Raw genomic sequence first — 19,862 nt, 5'->3', positions numbered from 1 at the left:
CTGAGTTCGGCGTGTTTCCATATTTCTGGAAAGGTGGCGGAGTCGAAGGAGCAGTTGATGACATCGCAGAGTTGTGGAGCGATGATGGAGTCAGCTTTGTTGAAGATGAAGTGGGGGCAGGGGTCAGAAGGTGAGCCAGAGTGGATTGAGTTCATGAGGCGAATGGTGTCTTCAATGGTGATTGGGTTCCAGGAGTTGAGGTAGTTAGTTGGAGGGGTGGGATCTGAAGTGGGTGGGGTGAGTTGGTCATTGGGAGTATTCTTGAAGCTGTTGTGGATGTCGGCAATTTTGTTGTAAAAGAAGGAGGATAGCGCATCGCAGAGGTCTTGGGAGTTAGTGATGTCGTTGGATGCTGCGGAGGGGTTGGTGAATTCTTTGACGATATTGAAGAGTTCCTTGCTGTTATGAGAATTGTTGTCGAGCCGGTTCTTAAGTGCTGATTTCTTGGCGGATCGGATCAGTTGGTGGTGTTTGCGGGTGGCTGTCTTGAGGGAGTCCATGTTGTCTGAAGTTGGTTCTTTTCTCCAATTCTTCTCCAGGGTGCGGCATGTCTTCTTGGATTTTTTAAGGTCATCATTGAACCAGGGAGCTTTATTGCTGGGTGATTTCGACTGGTGTTTTTTCAGGGGTGCTAGTTCGTCCGCACTGTGGGTAATCCATTGCCTGAGTTTGGTGGCCGCTAGGTCTGGGTCCGTTGCCAGGGTGGGAATGTTTTGGCTGAGTGATGTGTGGAGTTGTTCGGTGGAGATTTTGTTCCATTTTCTTCGGGGAATGGGTTGTAGACGGTTGTGGGTCAGGGTTGTTTTGTAGCTGAAGTGGAGGGCTGTAGTATGATCGAAGGAGATGTGCTTGCTGGAGGTGAAGATAGGGTCGAGCGTGTGTCCGGCTATGTGAGTGGGGGTGTCAACAAGTTGTTTGAGTCCGAGATTGGACAGGTTGTCCAGAAGGGTGGTGGTGTTGTCGTGAATGTTGTCAAGGTGGTAGTTGAGGTCTCCTAGAAGAATGTAGTTCTCGGAGGCGAGAGCGTGCGGGCTGACGAAGTCAGTGATGTCGTCACTGAATTGAGATAGGGTGCCTGGGGGCCTGTAAATGAGTGTTCCTCTAAGTGTGGTCCTGGGGTCGGTGTGGATCTGAAAGTGGAGGTGTTCGGCGGTTGCAAGATTTGCGTCAGAGCTGGTTGTAATTTGGATGGTGTTTCTATGGACGATGGCGATGCCTCCTCCAGTTTTTTTATTGGTGCGGTCTTTTCGAATGATCTTGTAAGTGTCCGGTATGGCTATGGCAATGTCGGGGGCAGAAGATGCATTCATCCATGTTTCAGTAAGAAAGGCGATGTCAGGTGACGCAGTGTCGATTAGGTCCCAGAGTTCGGTTGCATGTCTGTGGACCGAGCGGGTGTTCAGTAGGATGCATTTCAATTCGTTGGGTTCGGAGCTGTGTGTGGAGGAAGTGTGTTTGGTGAGGGTCCTGACGCAGTTGAACTTACAGGAGGGGCAGGAGAATGGGCCGTGGGTACGTCCTGGGGTAGCTTCGCAGCAAAGTGGGGTGCGTCCGGAGTTGAGGGCGAGGAGAGTAGCGGCATCATAAGTGACTCTGGGGGGTTGGGAGCGGCATAGAGCAGGGGGACGGGCGCTGGGCGCGGTCCAGGCGCGGACGGGCATAGACGGGCTTACCTTTGGCGCACCTTCGGCGCGGCCGCAGCGCGTGGACGCTGCACGTTGGGACATCTGTCATTAAATGGAGAGTGGAGGGGGAGGGGCGTGGGAGGGGCAGCTGGGAGGCGGGGAGGAGCCACAGGCCACAAGCACAACAAATGGAGGAAGGGAAACTGAAACTGGGCACGAACACAATCAAGGGGACAAATAAACTTAAATAAATGCAGCGCAAATACCATACACCATAAAATTCAATGCAGCGCAATTTACAAAGTAATAAATTTGGCTAAACGATACCAGGCGCTTTCACAGGACAGGCAATGGGCGCCAATACAGCGTCGAGGCGCTGGAACTGCAGGCGATGTCTGGCGCAGCGTGATGAAACACTGTCTGAAATCAGCAGGAGGGGTGAGCAGGAGGTAGGGTAGTGAGGTAGGTAGGTAGGTAGGGAAGTGAGGCAGGGAGCGACCGTCGAGGAGCGAGTCCAGCTGGTCACAGAGAGCCAGGGGAGGAGTGCTCTAACTCGGCTAGTGGGTGGGAGGGGCAGCTGGGAGGCGGGGAGGAGCCACGGGCCACGAGCACAACAAATGGAGGAAGGGAAACTGAAACTGGGCACGAACACAATCAAGGGGACAAATAAACTTAAATAAATACAGCGCAAATACCATACACCATAAAATTCAATGCAGCGCAATTTACAAAGTAATAAATTTGGCTAAACGATACCAGGCGCTTTCACAGGACAGGCAATGGGCGCCAATACAGCGTCGAGGCGCTGGAACTGCAGGTGATGTCTGGTGCAGCGTGATGAAACACTGTCTGAAATCAGCAGGAGGGGTGAGCAGGAGTTAGGGTAGTGAGGTAGGTAGGTAGGTAGGGAAGTGAGGCAGGGAGCGACCGTCGAGGAGCGAGTCCAGCTGGTCACTCTGGGAAGCTGCAGTAGAACACAAAGGAATCAACTGACAGTCTCTGCCCTTGTTGGATGTACATGTTTTACTGAGAATGTCAGACTTAATTCTCACATGACTGAGAAAGATAATGTGAATTAACACAAAATATGCTCTCAGTTTAACTTATAGATCACCTTCCAAACCTCTGTGGGAAAAGCATAGGAAAATAGTTTTCTCTCAAACATGATTCATGATATCCCAGCAGGAGGCTTTTTCTCATGCTAAAATCACCTTACAACACAGCACAGTTCCTAAAATGAGTTTGGTATCATCACCAAATTATTTAGATTGTAACTAAAGTCTTAAAACCTTCTATTAACTGCAATGCTTTTTAATGAGGTGCTATCATGTATATTGGTCTCAAATTGGCTGCCAACACTTCTTGGAAAAAGTGCTGACAGACAATCAGATCTCACGATGGGATTTGTGGTTAGGCTCCACCCACATAAATATATATATTTTCCTTTAATATCTAAAAAACTACTGAACAGATTTACACCATTTAACAAAAAGGCACGAGTCTGAACCAAGGACTACCTATTTGCCAAATTTGGTGTAACTCCGTTTAGCAGTTCGGACTGTAGCTGCGACTAAAGGTTCCTAAGGGAAAACATGTTTTGGGACCCCCTTTTTTCTCGGCCCCCACTTGACAAATCATCCCCAAACTTTCAGGATAGGAGCGGACCAGACCGCCCCACGAGTTTCGTAAATTTTGAGAAGATTTGTCAACCGGTGCTAAAGGTATTGCAAATAGAATGTTGCGGATTTCCTATGAAAAATAGGTCCTAAGTATAACTACCTACTGGCGACCGCCAGTAGGTAATATATATATTCACTGAAATATCAAAGGTTAGAGAGACGTTATAGTTAGGCTCGGGTTTCACTCGTACAAAACCAGAGATATTCAGCATTTACAGTTAGCTCAGCTAACTATAACTCGCACCTCCAGAATGCACTGCTTATGACTTCACATATTACACCTCTCATGATATGCTCAGTGATATCACTGATGACATAATCAACAAAAAACTAACGCACCCATTCACACCCGCATAGAGTTTCATACACCCACTCACACACAACCATTCACAAACCCATTCACAGACCCATACCAGTATGTACACACACACTCACAAATTCATAGATCCACACACACATCCTCTCACCCACACAGACACTCCTATACCCACTCACTCACTAATACAGCCACTGATATATCTACTCATACATCCATACAGCCACTCACACCGCGCCAGTCACCCATAGAACTACTCACACACCCACTCCCTCACCCATACAGTCATCACACAGCCACCTACTCAACCCTACTGTTACACACGCACACTTACCTACTCATACAGACTCTAACATCTACTCACTCAGCTATACATACAGTCAATAACACAAGCACACATTCATCCATAAAGCCACTCTCACATCAACTCACTCACCCATACAGTTACTCATATACCCCATCACTCAGCTATGCTGCCTTCGACAGACCCAGTTACTCACCCATATAACAATGACACATCCACTCACCCAACACAGCCATACACACTTTCACTCACCTATACAGCTCCTCTGACACATATTACACATATTCATTAATCCATACAGCCAGTGCATCATTAATTCACTCAATCTTACAAACAGTCACACACATCCTCACCCACCCACAGAGACGGTTAGACAGCCATACAGGTACCCAGACAACCAATCAATCACCCATATAGCCACTCATGCGCCCACTCACAAACTCATAAAGCCACTTAGACACCAACTGATAGACTGGTACAAACATTCACACAACCAAATACTCACTCATACATTCACTGAGACACCTAATAACTCACTTATACAGTCAGTCATGCACCCACTGAATCATCCATACAAGCACTCATACACCAACTGATTCACCAATATAGTCACTTGATGATGTCATGAGTGATGACGTTTGAGATGTCATCAGTGATGTCATGAGTGATGTCATTTGAGATGTCATCAGTGATGTCATGAGTGATGTAATATGTGAGGTCATGAGCAGTGCATTTTCGGGGTGTGTGTTATAGTTAGCTCAGCAAACTATAAGTACTGAATTTCTCTGATTTTGCATGAGTGAAACCTGAGCCTTACTATAACGTCTCTCTAACCTTTGTTTTTTTCAGTGAATTTCTAAGTTTCTTTAAAATTCAATTACCTTGACTATAATGTCCCTGTTTCCTATGCTCTTATCAGCGAATTTCCAAGGTTTTTTAAATACTGTTTTCCAATTATAATGTCCATGCAAACTTTGTTTTTTTTAGTGAATTTGTTTTAAATATTAATTCCTAACTATAACATCCCTGTAACTCTTGATTTTTTTCTGTAAATTTCTAAGGTGTTTTAAGTTCTGTTCCCTATTACAACATTCCTGTAACTTATGAGTTTTTTTATAGTATTTTTATGTTTTTAGTTTATTTTTCTATCTATAATGGGTCTTAACGTGTAGTTTTATAACCTTGTATTTTCTTTAGTGAAGAAATATGTGGGGTTGTTTCGTTAAATATTTTATATTGGCAACAACGTTGCAAAAGCCGCGGTGATGTTGTGAAAGTTGCATATTTTTTTAAAAGTCTTAAACATATATATACACAGATTGTACTCAATATCAGACACTGGCTGTTTATTACTGTAGAGTTTAGATTTGAGTTTGTGTGATGCTTTAACAAAAAAAACACTTCAAAGTGGTGTTATATTTAGTTACGATGAATCCGTAGACCGCAGCGCTATCAAAAGTCGCAAAGTGAACATAATAATTTCAAACTTAGAAACACATACTTACACATATTTCAATTATCATTTGGTGCAAGTTCTTTATTATTATACTCTTTAAATCTAACTTTTATAAGAACTTTTCATTTAAAAGCCTTTAACATAGTGTTTTGCATGATTGCAGTGACATTGGAAGTCGCGCTGATGTCGGTAAACGCGAAGAACGCGTGTTTATGGTGAAGTCCATAACGCATATTTATACATATTTCATTGTATTATCTACATTTGGGGTTTAATTTCAGTCGATTAACATTTACGTTTGACTACTTGTTTTAAAACAGAATATTATTCTGTTCAATTTCTGGTCTTCGCAAAGATCATGTAACTAGGAACAACAAAGAAATATGATTGGATGTTACACTTTTCAACAATAACATTGGAAAGAACACACCCATACACCTTTCTGGTTAATTGTCTGAAAAATCTTCAGTGAGAGAAGGTGTCTGGAATTTTCTGGTGTAATTTTAACAACTTCATTAAAGAAATGGCAACTCAAACAACAGAACAACAACAGGGGAAAACCAGCAATAACAGGAAAACCAGGGAGTCCAGGAACTGCATTCTGATGACCCTGAAGATGAGGAGCCTCCACAGAATAAAAGCAGCATTGCATGGGAGTTCTTCACAATTCCTTCTGGAGAATCCAAAACTGTGGCAAAAATTGTGCAATGAACCATTTGTAAGAAGAGGTTGTCAAGAGATACCAATAAAAAATACTCTTGTGGTACAACTTCAATGCTCTGTCTCTGAAAACCTTCCAGAACAACCCATTAAAAGCTGCAAAGAGACAATGAGAGGCTGAACATCCATCTACATCTCTGGGAAGTGCTTCAACACTTGGACAAAGTGTGCCTTCTGAAGTTCAACAACAATCTCAAGATATCTCACCTGAATGCAGCCGGGTGGCAACTTATTGCATGGAGTGTGGTGTTGCGGTTAGAGCTGATGAGCAGAGAATAACAGCTTTCCGCAACAGGTGCAAGACTCACAAATGTTGAATTTGTCTTTGGGTCCTTGCAGTATTTTCATGTTTTTTTGAGAGCTTCTTGTAGTTTTTCCACTGCCAGTTGCAGTTATTTTTTCCTTAAAAAAAGAAACAAATTAATAAGTTAACAAATCATGGAAAACCCCCAAACCTTCAAAAATAACTAAATAAAAACATTTTTACAGTTATAAAAAAAACTGAATGAATGAGTGTATAAGTATGTCTATGACGTTTGCAATAGTGAATGACTGGATAGGTGGCGTATTGAAGAATGAATGAATGCAAAAGTGGCTCAGAGATAATGGAATGAGTGCATGGATAGTGCCTGAGTGAATTGATGAGTACATGAGTAGTACTTGAGGGAACGGGTGACTGATGAGTAGTATTTGAGTGAATGGATAAATTCATGGGTAGTGCCTGGGTCATCGGATGACTGCTTGGATTAGTGCCTGAGTAAATGGATGACTGCATGGGTACTGCCTGAGTGATTGCATGAGTGCATGGGTACTGCCTGGGTGATTCGATGAGTTCATGGATGAGTGCAATTATAGGCCTGGGGTATTGGATGAGTGCATAGGTAGTGCCTAGGTGATTGCAAGGGTGCATGGATAGTGCCTGGGTCATTGGATGAGTGCATGGATACTACCTGAGTAAATGATGAGCATATGCATAGTGCCTGAGTGAATGGATGAGTGCAAGGGTAGTCCCTCAGTGAATGAATGAGTGCAAGAGTAGAGCCTGAGTGAATGGATGTGTGCAAGGGTAATGCCTGAGTGTTTGGATGAGTGCAAGCTGGTGCCTGGGTAATTGGATGAGTGCAACGGTAGTGCCTAGGTGATTGGGCGAATGCATGGATAGCGAATGGGTAATTCATTGAATGCGTGCATAGTGCATGGGTGATTGGATGAGTGCATGGGTAGTACCTGGGTGACTGGATGAGTGCATGAGTGTTGCCTGGGTGGTTGGATGAGTGCATGGGTACTGCCGGGTTGAAAGGATGAGTGCAAGGGTAGTGCCTGAGTAAATGGATGACTGCATGGATAATGGCTGGGTAACTGAATGAGTGCATGGATAGTGCCTGGGTGATTGGATGGGTATAGCAGTAGTGCCTGGGTGAATAGATGGCTGCATGGATAGGGCCTGGGTGACTGGGTGAGTGCATGGATAGTGTCTATGTGATTGGATGAGTGCATGAGTACTGCCTGAGTAAATGGATGAGTGCAAAGATAGTATCTGGGTGACTGGGTGTGTGCATGGGTAGTGCCTGGGTGAATGGATGAGTGCATGTGCATTGCCTGAGTGAATGGAAGAGAGCATGGTTAGTGCTTCAGTGAATGGATGAGTGCAAGGGTAGTGCCTGAGTGAATGGATGAGTGAATGGTTAATAGCTGGGTGACTGAATGAGTGCATTAGTAGTGCCTGGGTGATTGAATACGTGTATCAGTAGTGCCAGGGTGAATCAATGTGTGTATGGGTATTGCCTGGGTGTATGGATGGGTGCAAGGGTAGTGCCTGGGTGATTGGATTGGATGAGTAAATGAATAATTGCTGGGGTAGTGTGTGAGTGAATGGATGAGTGCAAGGGTACTGCTTGGGTCAATGGATTACTGCATGGGTAGTGTTTGAGTGAATGGATGAGTGCTTGGTTACTGCCTGTGTGACTAGATAATTGCAACAGTAGCACCTGGGTGATTGGATGAGTGCATGGGTATCGCCTTATTAAGAACCATATTGCACTATCTTAGCATATGCAAAGTGGTCATGTAAGTTAAAAACCACATTGACAAACACTTTCCAATACATACCTAACAAGTATTGCTTCCTTCTACTACATATACAGGCAGACAACATGTTCTCATCTTTTATTTGTGACTACACTACTCCTGTTCAATAATGTTACTAGTAGGACCACAACTCTCAGAATACAAATAACAGATGTATCTGTTCTGCACAGGATGTTTAGACATTTGAAACATTCTACCACAATGCTATACTATTAGTTTTCAATAAAGTACACAATGTAATAAAGGCGCACTAATTAATTTTTCTCTTACTTCCCAAAACATTCACCACTAATCTTTTAAATACATACCCTCTAATAGATACAGTTCATCTGATAAATGTTTCCATATCACTGTAATACTGTTTCTTTATCAAACTTAACCATGGGCGTAAAATCCGTTTCGCGGGTGAATTTGCGGATTTTTGCCGATTTCGTGATCCAAGAATCGCGCGAATTTACCCAATAATCCGCAAATTCGCAAGCTACGAATTATTTTGCTTGGTCGCACTTTAAAAATACAATATCGCGCGCGCGCGTTGACTTTGAGCCTGCCGAGTTGTTTTTCTCCCGGTTTTGCGTGTGCTGCGCCATTTTCGATCCTGCTGTGTGATCGCGCGAGAGTTTTTCTAACGCAATTACGTCATCGCGGCTTGCCATCTTGCACAGCGAGAGTTTCACAACGCGAGTACGTCATAAATGCCCGCGACGGCGCGCAGCTGACTTCCGGCGGGAGGTTTGAACAGCTCGAGTTCCCGAAATTGCAAAAATTGCAATTCTGCACAAGAAATCCACCGCAGGAAGCATAAACCTTGTGAAAATGATGATTTTGATCAGAATAACTCCTCAGATTGACATTTGGCTGCACTTTTTGGTGCAGGAGTTCATTTTTTGGGGTGGGTGGGAGGAAGGAAGTGCCTCAGAGTCTCCAACTTCCTGTTCCTGTCCAGCAGGCTCCTCCCAGTGCTTTGTCCATCTCCTGGTCACTTTTCATTTGGATCTGGAGCTGGAAGGATTACTTTTTGTGGCTGCTGCTGGATATTTGTATTTTAGGACTTTTTGGACTTCACTTTTGGATTTGAGATTTTACAAGTAAGTTGGTGTTGTTTGTTTGGGGCATTGCAGTTGCTGCAACTACAATTTTAAAACTTTTTCACAACTTAAAAAAAAACTATATTGTGGGTAGCCACAGTATCCAGTAGGCCCAGGGTTAGTCATGGGTGCATGATACAACTGTTTCTCTGATTTTTTTTAACTTAATTCTCATATATGTCATCGAATTTTAGCTCACTGTTATATGTTTTTTTTTAAATTTTGGGGTGCCTGTAAAGCCTGACTAGCCAGTAGGCCCAGGGGTAGTGAGTGGTGCATGGGCCTAGTCTTTCTGTGGGGTGTCTTGAATTTAAACATCATTGAGGGCATGGATGGCATGGGATTGTGGTGATTTTTATGTGTTTTTTCGATTTTTGGGGGTGTTGTTGTGGACTGTGCATGTGGGTGGGGGGCATTTTGAGTGCTGGTACAGGCAGGGACGGGCCATGTGCTGGGGTGCAAGGGGCCATTTTGAAGGCAGGCAGTGTTCTCAGGCCTGCACCCATTTTTCCTAGCTTTCATCCATTATGCCCAGGGGTAGTGAGTGGTGCATGGGCCTAGTCTTTCTGTGGGGTGTCTTGAATTTAAACATCATTGAGGGCATGGATGGCATGGGATTGTGCTTTTTGGGGGTGTTGTTGTGGACTGTGCATGTGGGTGGCGGCCATTTTGAGTGCTGGTACAGGCAGGGACAGGCCATGTGCTGGGTGCAAGGGGCCATTTTGAAGGCAGGCAGTGTTCTCAGGCCTGCACCCATTTTGCCTAGCTTTCATCCATTATGCCCAGGGGTAGTGAGTGGTGCATGGGCCTAGTCTTTCTGTGGGGTGTCTTGAATTTAAACATCATTGAGGGCATGGATGGCATGGGATTGTGCTGATTTTTGTGTGTTTTTCGATTTTTTGGCTGTTGTTGGGGCCTTTTGCCCAGGGGTACTCAGTGGTGCATGGGCCTAGTCTTTCTGTGGGGTCTCTTTAATGTAAACATCATGGAGGGCATGGATGGCATTGGATTGTGGTGATTTTTGTGTGTTTTTCGATTTTTTGGCTGTTGTTGGGGCCTTTTGCCCAGGGGTACTCAGTGGTGCATGGGCCTAGTCTTTCTGTGGGGTCTCTTTAATGTAAACATCATGGAGGGCATGGATGGCATTGGTTTGTGGTGATTTTTGTGTGTTTTTCGATTTTTTGGCTGTTGTTGGGGCCTTTTGCCCAGGGGTACTCAGTGGTGCATGGACCTAGTCTTTCTGTGGGGTCTCTTTAATGTAAACATCATGGAGGGCATGGATGGCATTGGATTGTGGTGATTTAAGTGTGTTTTTCGATTTTTTGGCTGTTGTTGGGGCCTTTTGCCCAGGGGTAGTGAGTGGTGCATGGGCCTAGTCTTTCTGGGGGATTTCTTGAATTTAAACATCATTGAGGGCATGGAAGGCATGGGATTGTGGTGATTTTTATGTGTTTTTTCGATTTTTTGGGGTGTTGTTGTGGACTGTGCATGTGGGTGGGGGCCATTTTGAGTGCTGGTACAGGCAGGGACGGGCCATGTGCTGGGGTGCAAGGGGCCATTTTGAAGGCAGGCAGTGTTCTCAGGCCTGCACCCATTTTGCCTAGCTTTCATCCATTATGCCCAGGGGTAGTGAGTGGTGCATGGGCCTAGTCTTTCTGTGGGGTCTCTTTAATGTAAACATCATGGAGGGCATTGATGGCATTGGATTGTGGTGATTTTTGTGTGTTTTTCGATTTTTTGGCTGTTGTTGGGGCCTTTTGCCCAGGAGTACTCAGTGGTGCATGGGCCTAGTCTTTCTGTGGGGTCTCTTTAATGTAAACATCATGGAGGGCATGGATGGCATTGGATTGTGGTGATTTTTGTGTGTTTTTTCGATTTTTGGGGGTGTTGTTGTGGACTGTGCAAGTGGGTGGGGGCCATTTTGAGTGCTGGTACAGGCAGGGACGGGCCATGTGCTGGGGTGCAAGGGGCCGTTTTGAAGGCAGGCAGTGTTCTCAGGCCTGCACCCATTTTGCCTAGCTTTCATCCATTATGCCCAGGGGTAGTGAGTGGTGCATGGGCCTAGTCTTTCTGTGGGGTGTCTTGAATTTAAACATCATTGAGGGCATGGATGGCATGGGATTGTGCAGATTATTGTGTGTTTTTTCGATTTTTGGGGGTGTTGTTGTGGACTGTGCATGTGGGTGGCGGCCATTTTGAGTGCTGGTACAGGCAGGGACGGGCCATGTGCTAGGGTGCAAGGGGCCATTTTGAAGGCAGGCAGTGTTCTCAAGCCTGCACCCATTTTGCCTAGCTTTCATCCATTATGCCCAGGGGTAGTGAGTGGTGCATGGGCCTAGTCTTTCTGTGGGGTGTCTTGAATTTAAACATCATTGAGGGCATGGATGGCATGGGATTGTGCTGATTTTTGTGTGTTTTTCGATTTTTTGGCTGTTGTTGGGGCCTTTTGCCCAGGGGTACTCAGTGGTGCATGGGCCTAGTCTTTCTGTGGGGTCTCATTAATGTAAACATCATGGAGGGCATGGATGGCATTGGATTGTGGTGATTTTTGTGTGTTTTCGATTTTTTGGCTGTTGTTGGGGCCTTTTGCCCAGCGGTAGTGAGTGGTGCATGGGCCTAGTCTTTCTGCGGGGTCTCTTTAATGTAAACATCATGGAGGGCATGGATGGCATTGGATTGTGGTGATTTATGTGTGTTTTTTCGATTTTTGGGGGTGTTGTTGTGGACTGTGCATGTGGGTGGGGGCCATTTTGAGTACTGGTACAGGCAGGGACGGGCCATGTGCTGGGGTGCAAGGGGCCATTTTGAAGGCAGGCAGTGTTCTCAGGCCTGCACCCATTTTGCCTAGCTTTCATCCATTATGCCCAGGGGTAGTGAGTGGCGCATGGGCCTAGTCTTTCTGTGGGGTGTCTTGAATTTAAACATCATTGAGGGCATGGATGGCATGGGATTGTGCTGATTTTTGTGTGTTTTTTCGATTTTTGGGGGTGTTGTTGTGGACTGTGCATGTGGGTGGCGGCCATTTTGAGTGCTGGTACAGGCAGGGACGGGCCATGTGCTGGGGTGCAAGGGGCCATTTTGAAGGCAGGCAGTGTTCTCAAGCCTGCACCCATTTTGCCTAGCTTTCATCCATTATGCCCAGGGGTAGTGAGTGGTGCATGGGCCTAGTCTTTCTGTGGGGTGTCTTGAATTTAAACATCATTGAGGGCATGGATGGCATGGGATTGTGCTGATTTTTGTGTGTTTTTCGATTTTTTGGCTGTTGTTGGGGCCTTTTGCCCAGGGGGGCTCAGTGGTGCTTGGGCCTAGTCTTTCTGTGGGGTCTCTTTAATGTAAACATCATGGAGGGCATGGATGGCATTGGATTGTGGTGATTTTTGTGTGTTTTCGATTTTTTGGCTGTTGTTGGGGCCTTTTTCCCAGCGGTAGTGAGTGGTGCATGGGCCTAGTCTTTCTGTGGGGTCTCTTTAATGTAAACATCATGGAGGGCATGGATGGCATTGGATTGTGGTGATTTATGTGTGTTTTGTCGATTTTTGGGGGTGTTGTTGTGGACTGTGCATGTGGGTGGCGGCCATTTTGAGTGCTGGTACAGGCAGGGACGGGCCATGTGCTGGGGTGCAAGGGGCCATTTTGAAGGCAGCCAGTGTTCTCAAGCCTGCACCCATTTTGCCTAGCTTTCATCCATTATGCCCAGGGGTAGTGAGTGGTGCATGGGCCTAGTCTTTCTGTGGGGTGTCTTGAATTTAAACATCATTTAGGGCATGGATGTCATGGAATTGTGCTGATTTTTGTGTGTTTTTCGATTTTTTGGCTGTTGTTGGGGACTTTTGCCCAGGGGTACTCAGTGGTGCATGGGCCTAGTCTTTATGTGGGGTCTCTTTAATGTAAACATCATGGAGGGCATGGATGGCATTGGATTGTGGTGATTTTTGTGTGTTTTCGATTTTTGGGCTGTTGTTGGGGTCTTTTGCCCAGCGGTAGTGAGTGGTGCATGGGCCTAGTCTTTCTGATGGGGTCTCTTTAATGTAAACATCATGGAGGGCATGGATGGCATTGGATTGTGGTGATTTATGTGTGTTTTTTCGATTTTTGGGGGTGTTGTTGTGGACTGTGCATGTGGGTGGGGGCCATTTTGAGTACTGGTACAGGCAGGGACGGGCCATGTGCTGGGGTGCAATGGGCCATTTTGAAGGCAGGCAGTGTTCTCAGGCCTGCACCCATTTTGCCTAGCTTTCATCCATTATGCCCAGGGGTAGTGAGTGGTGCATGGTCCTAGTCTTTCTGTGGGGTGTCTTGAATTTAAACATCATTGAGGGCATGGATGGCATGGGATTGTGCTGATTTTTGTGTGTTTTTCCGATTTTTGGGGGTGTTGTTGTGGACTGTGCATGTGGGTGGGGGCCATTTTGAGTGCTGGTACAGGCAGGGACGGGCCATGTCCTGGGGTGCAAGGGACCATTTTGAAGGCAGGCAGTGTTCTCAGGCCTGCACCCATTTTGCCTAGCTTTCATCCATTATGCCCAGGGGTAGTGAGTGGTGCATGGGCCTAGTCTTTCTGTGGGGTGTCTTGAATTTAAACATCATTGAGGGCATGGATGGCATGGGATTGTGCTGATTTTTGTGTGTTTTTTCGATTTTTGGGGGTGTTGTTTTGGACTGTGCATGTGGGTGGCGGTCATTTTGAGTGCTGGTACAGGCAGGGACGGTCCATGTGCTGGGGTGCAAGGGGCCATTTTGAAGGCAGGCAGTGTTCTCAAGCCTGCACCCATTTTGCCTAGCTTTCATCCATTATGCCCAGGGGTAGTGAGTGGTGCATGGGCCTAGTCTTTCTGTGGGGTGTCTTGAATTTAAACATCATTGAGGGCATGGATGGCATGGGATTGTGCTGATTTTTGTGTGTTTTTCGATTTTTTGGCTGTTGTTGGGGCCTTTTGCCCAGGGGTACTCAGTGGTGCATGGGCCTAGTCTTTCTCTGGGGTGTCTTGAATTTAAACATCATTGAGGGCATGGATGGCATGGGATTGTGGTGATTTTTATGTGTTTTTTCGATTTTTGGGGTAGTATAACTGATGTTCCTCTGTCTTCCATTGCTTTTAGGTGCACAAGACAACCACCAGTTCCAGGAAGAAGTCCTGCAGCGGTGTGTGCAGCACAACATCACGCGACGTAACGTGTGGCCACAGACAAGACAACTCTGCAACTCGTGCAACTGCGGCCTGCTGTCCTGACATCTGAAAAAGAAGGGCCCAAAGAAAGGTGGCCGTAGCGCCTCAGCAAAGAAAGTTGCCAGTGCCACTGCCAGTAAGACGGAGCAGAAGAAGCAAGTGGCACCACCTACCAAGGAGACGGGTGTGCCCACCGAGACCTTTTTTGGGAGAAAAAAAAACGACGCCTGCAGTAGCAGCGGTGTCCGCCGGGGACCAAGCTGGAAGCAGCACCTCCGCCTCATTGGGGTCAGTGCCACCAGGCCAAGTTAGGTCCAAGACCATGAGTGCTGCTGCGGCAGCCACTGTGGTTGTTCAATCACCATCGACAAGTGATGTTGGCTCATTACAAGAAAGTACCATCCAATCAACGCCAGGTGTAACTCAGCTGGCGAGTGTTCAACAACCACAGCCGCAACGACAACCACAGGTGCAACTAGTACAAGCGCAAGTACATGGGCAAGGAGAGGCGCAAGGAGAGGCGCAAGGAGAGGCGCATGGATAGGTGCATGGACAGGTGCATGGAGAGGTGCAACTAGAGGTTCATGGAGCGGCACAACTGCCTACATCGCTTGTTCCTCCAGAAGTAGGGGCACATCAGGAAATTGATATTCAAGAGGAGGTATCATCCGAGGAAGCCACTCCTCCTGATGATGATCCATTGTCTTCCAGATCCCCAGCAAGTAAAAGGTCAAGGAGGGCTTCTACTACTACTACCAGTTCTTCTTCAAGCCCTCTTCATTCTGATGACCTTGATGTTGATTGGAACCCACAAATGCAGTCTGAGAGTAAGGCACGCCATGAGCCAACAAAGGTAGCTAAGCCTAAAAGGAAGGTTCCCGCAAGTCTTCGACTTATGGGTGATGACGACGAACAAGAAGTGGTGCCTTCTGCTGCTGATGAAAGTCTGACGATGACCCAGTCATCACAGATGTCACTCCAGCCACAGCGGGCATGCAGCAGACAAACATTTTAACCCTAGCCCAAATGGCTTCTGAGCAGGATGAGGGCGGCGCGGCCCTGGTGGTACCACCACCAACGCAGTTAACTACAACACCAACACGATCTACAGCTTCCATATTTTCTCGTCAGAAGGGCCGGCAGGGACCTCCATCCAGCTCAACCCCCATTACCTCAAGTAGTGGTGCTGTAAGTCAACTACAGGGAAAAATTCAGCCACGCACAACCTACACTTCATCTGGCATTGGAAGTCAAAGTAGCACCTGCACCACCACCAGCAGACATCTCCAGTCCCCAGTTTGGGACTTCTTTACTGTTAGCAAAAAGGTGGAAAACATGGTTGTTTGTTCAATTTGTAAAGTATCAGTTAGTCGGGGTAAGCTTGGTACCAACTATGGTACCGGAGGCCAGAGAGGTCATCTAAAAAAACACCCCGCTATCCAGTGGTATAAGCACCTAAGTGACATCGATGAAGCCAAAACAAATCCAAATGTATCCCTTGATATTGCATCTGATGATGATGAGAGGCTGATCTTGCAGGGGGGAAGTGAAAAAGCGACAGGCATTTGTTCTGGTGCACGCAGTACCCCTGGCAGCAGCACTGCAGTGGTAGCGCCCACACCCTCTACCCCTGCAACATGTATGAGGCACACTAAGAGTCTGGGGGACACACCAATGCAAAAAAGTAAATCAATGAGCCTAACTGGTTTGAATCATCATCATCATCATCACGTAAATTGGTCCAGCGTACCATTAGCAGCATGTTTTGGTCGGATCCGCCATTTGAACGCAACCACCCAACGGTGCGTCTCTATAACGCAAAGCTGGCTAAAATGCTAGCGCTGGACCTTCTCCCTTTCTCTTTCGTGGAAGGGGTGGGTTTTCGTGAATTTGTGGCAACAGTCTGCCCTAAATGGAAGGTTCCTGGCCGGTACTATTTTGCAAGGGATGCTGTTCCAGCACTACATCAAGATGTGCTGGAGGTGATTGGCGCAGCTATTCTGAAGAGTGCTGTTCACACTATCCACATGACAACATACATGTGGACCAGTTGCGCAGCCATTGATTACATGTGAATCACTGCACACTGGGTCTCTTTTGCAGGGGTCGAAAGACAGTTAAAACACAAAGATGTTGACACGGAGGAAGTTTTTCAAGCTACTCGCAAACATGCAACAGTAGGCATGTTTGCCATGGAGAAAACTCACACTGCACCTAACCTTTTGGAGGAGTTTAACAGGAAGGTCAATGAATGGCTGCATCCAAGAAACCGCACAGTTGGTTATGTTTCCACGGATAATGGCAGTAATATAGTTAGGGCCATGTCTGATGGTGGCTATTTCAGAGTGCCGTGTTTGGCGCACAGTATTAACATCGTGGTGCAAGCCTTCTAGAAAGCAGAAGAGCCAGTCGTCAATGTACTGACCACCTGCCGAAAAATCTGTAGCCCTTTCAACCATTCTTTTAAGGCCCGGAAGCAGCTGAGGAGCCTTCAATATGAACATCAACTGCCAGTCAAAGGACTAATCCAGGAGGTGGCAACACGTTGGAACTCAACCTTTTACATGCTTGAGCGTCTGTCTGAGCAGTGGGAGGTAATACATGAGTTTGTCTTTAAACTGGGTTCTGCTCACAAAGACTTGATGCTAGAGTTGGAGGAATGGAAGCTAATTGCAAGCCTGACAGACATGCTTCGTACTTTTGAGCTCTTCACGCGTGAAGTCAGCAGGGAGGACTGTTCTTTGACCAAAGCTATCCCATTGTTGCGCATGCTAGAGCACCAACTGAAGGAGGTGTGTTCAACATTCCGAGATGATGGTGAAAAGCGAGAAGCATATGGTTTGGCGCAGAAGTTATTATGGCGCCTACTTGACAATGAAAAGCTTAAAAAGATACATGCAGAACAACATTACATTTGTGCCACTATTCTTGATCCACTGTACAAAAAGGCACTGCCCACCAATACTTTCTTTCCTTTTTCGGAAACAGAAGTTTCAAAGTACAAACATTGGCTAGCTGTGTCAGCCACTCGGTTCGAAAGAGAGCGGCAGAAGATTCAAAGAGGCAGCACAAGTACAACTGAATCAGCAGGCCATCCGGCGTCAAGTTCCACTTCTCAATCCGTGGCCGAAGGGAGTCACTTTCCCTCACAGCCGTTAACGACACCAGCAAGCATATCATCACCCTCACCTGCACCAGTCCGCAAACAAATATCGTCGTTAGGGAATTGGCTAACTCAGCAAGGGTTAGCTCGGTCCACTGATGAAAAGGTCAGAGGTGGTACGCAATGTGGATCAACCCTGGAGAAACTTGAGTCGGTGGTGCAGGCCTATCTGGATGACCCAACAGAGGTCTGTCATGATGAGAACCCACTGGGATATTGGTATACGAAAAGCTCAAAATGGCAACTGATCACCAACCTGGCTCTAAATTATTTGTCTTGCCCACTCGCAAGCATGTCTTCTGAACGTGTTTTCAGTGCTGCTGGTGCCATTGTTACTTCAGAAAGGACCAGCCTTTTGCCCAAAAATGTGGAGAGGTTAACAATAATCAAGATGAATCAGCACTTCATACCACCCGATTACAAAAACCGTGAATGCACGCAGGAAGAAGAGGACACCGACTTAGGTGATGATGACGACGGAAGTTCTTCCCGGTCACCAGACCTACTCCCGTCTCAATTCATAGACTTGGAGGACGAGCTCTGCTTCCCTGACAACGAGGACTGAGAATTGCGTCCTTTTTTTCCGTACTTATTCACTTTTATTCCTGTGTGTCTTTCTTTGTTTTGATACTTTTACCACAACAAAACTCTAATCAACTAATCACAATAAGTCCATCATCAGCACTGTCTTCATCTTATTTTCCGTGTTGATTTGAAGGAGCCGCAGTCTGCATTCAGATGTTCACACGTTCACAACTCAATCATGCTCCTCTATCCTCCTCCTCCAGACTCCCCCTATCCATTTTCCTCAAGGCAGATGGATGGATTATGGAGAAAAAACAAACTTTGTCTTCGTAGACGAGTCCCCTCAAGTGGGACTGAAATAACTGACTGACTGACTACATGCTTGCTGATTGTTGACAGACCTACTTCTGAAAATTACAGGAGAGGCTGCCCTGTGGGCCCTCACTTTCCGAAGAAGATGCGGACATTAAGTAGAACAGGTAATGAATAATGAGAAGATGGCATGCAGTGGACAGCAGTGGCTGTCTGTCTCTGTTGTAACCAATTGCTGTTTGTTTTTTGTGAACAGCGCAACTTGCCATGTTTTCAATATACCAGTATTGCAGGTTTTTGGGGGTTTATTTGGGGGTGTTCTAGATTTGCGGTGCTGGGTCGGGGGTCTGGGAGCACTGCTGGCACAGTCTAATTTTGATTGCATTTGTTTTTCAGGAAATCCATGGTATAGAAACGGGAGTTATGGCCTAGCTGCACAGCGCGCTTGGAGTGATTTTGGAATGAGGCCGAAAATATTTCTAAGTGTGAGCTTTTCCGGTTTTGCTTTTTGCCTGTTTGGGGGTCTTCTACTTGTTTCTGCCTGGGTTGACGGGTCTGGGGCCATTGCTGGGAAGGTCTAATACCGGATAAAAGTGTTTTGGAGAAAATCGGAGTTGAATTTTTTTTGCGTTTTTGCTCACTTGCTTTTCTTTGGGGTGCTGTTTGGGGGGGTTCCGGGTGTTTTGGGGCGGGTTTTGGGGTCTGGGAGCACTGCTGGCACAGTCTAATTTTGATTGCATTTGTTTTTCAGGAAATCCATGGTGGAAAACGGGAGTTATGGCCTAGCTGCACAGCGTGCTTGGAGTGATTTTGGAATGAGGCCGAAAATATTTCTTAGTGTGAGCTTTTCCGGTTTTGCTTTTTGCCTGTTTGGGGGTCTTCTACTTGTTTCTGCCTGGGTTGACGGGTCTGAGGCCATTGCTGGGAAGGTCTAATACCGGATAAAAGTGTTTTGGATAAAATACATGGTTAAAAAGTTTTTCACTTTTTAGCTTTTTCTGTCACTTTCGGGGGCCTGCTTGGGGGGGGGTTCCTGGTGTTTTTGGGTTGGTTTTTGGGTCTTGGAGCAACGCTGGGTATGGATACTTTTCATTGCAAGAGGTTTGAAGCAAATCCATGGTGGCAAAGGGGAGTTAGGGCCTAGCTGCAGAGCGCGCGCTGAGTGATTTTGGAAATTTTCCGGAAAATTTCTAAGACCACACTTTTGTATATTTGCTTTTTGCCTGTTTGGGGGGCTTCTAATTGTTTCCGCCTGTGTTGACGGGTCTGGGGCAATTGCTGGGAAGGTCTAATACCGGATAAAAGTGTTTTGGAGAAAATCGGAGTTGACATTCTTTTTGCGTTTTTGCTCACTTGCTTGTTTTTGGGGTGCTGTTTGGGGGGGGTTCCGGGTGTTTTGGGGTGGGTTTTGGGGTCTG

Source organism: Lissotriton helveticus, chromosome 4_1 (genome assembly GCF_964261635.1).
Source record: "Lissotriton helveticus chromosome 4_1, aLisHel1.1, whole genome shotgun sequence".
Classification (NCBI taxonomy): Eukaryota; Metazoa; Chordata; class Amphibia; order Caudata; family Salamandridae; genus Lissotriton; species Lissotriton helveticus.
Note: the sequence above shows the minus strand (reverse complement) of the source record.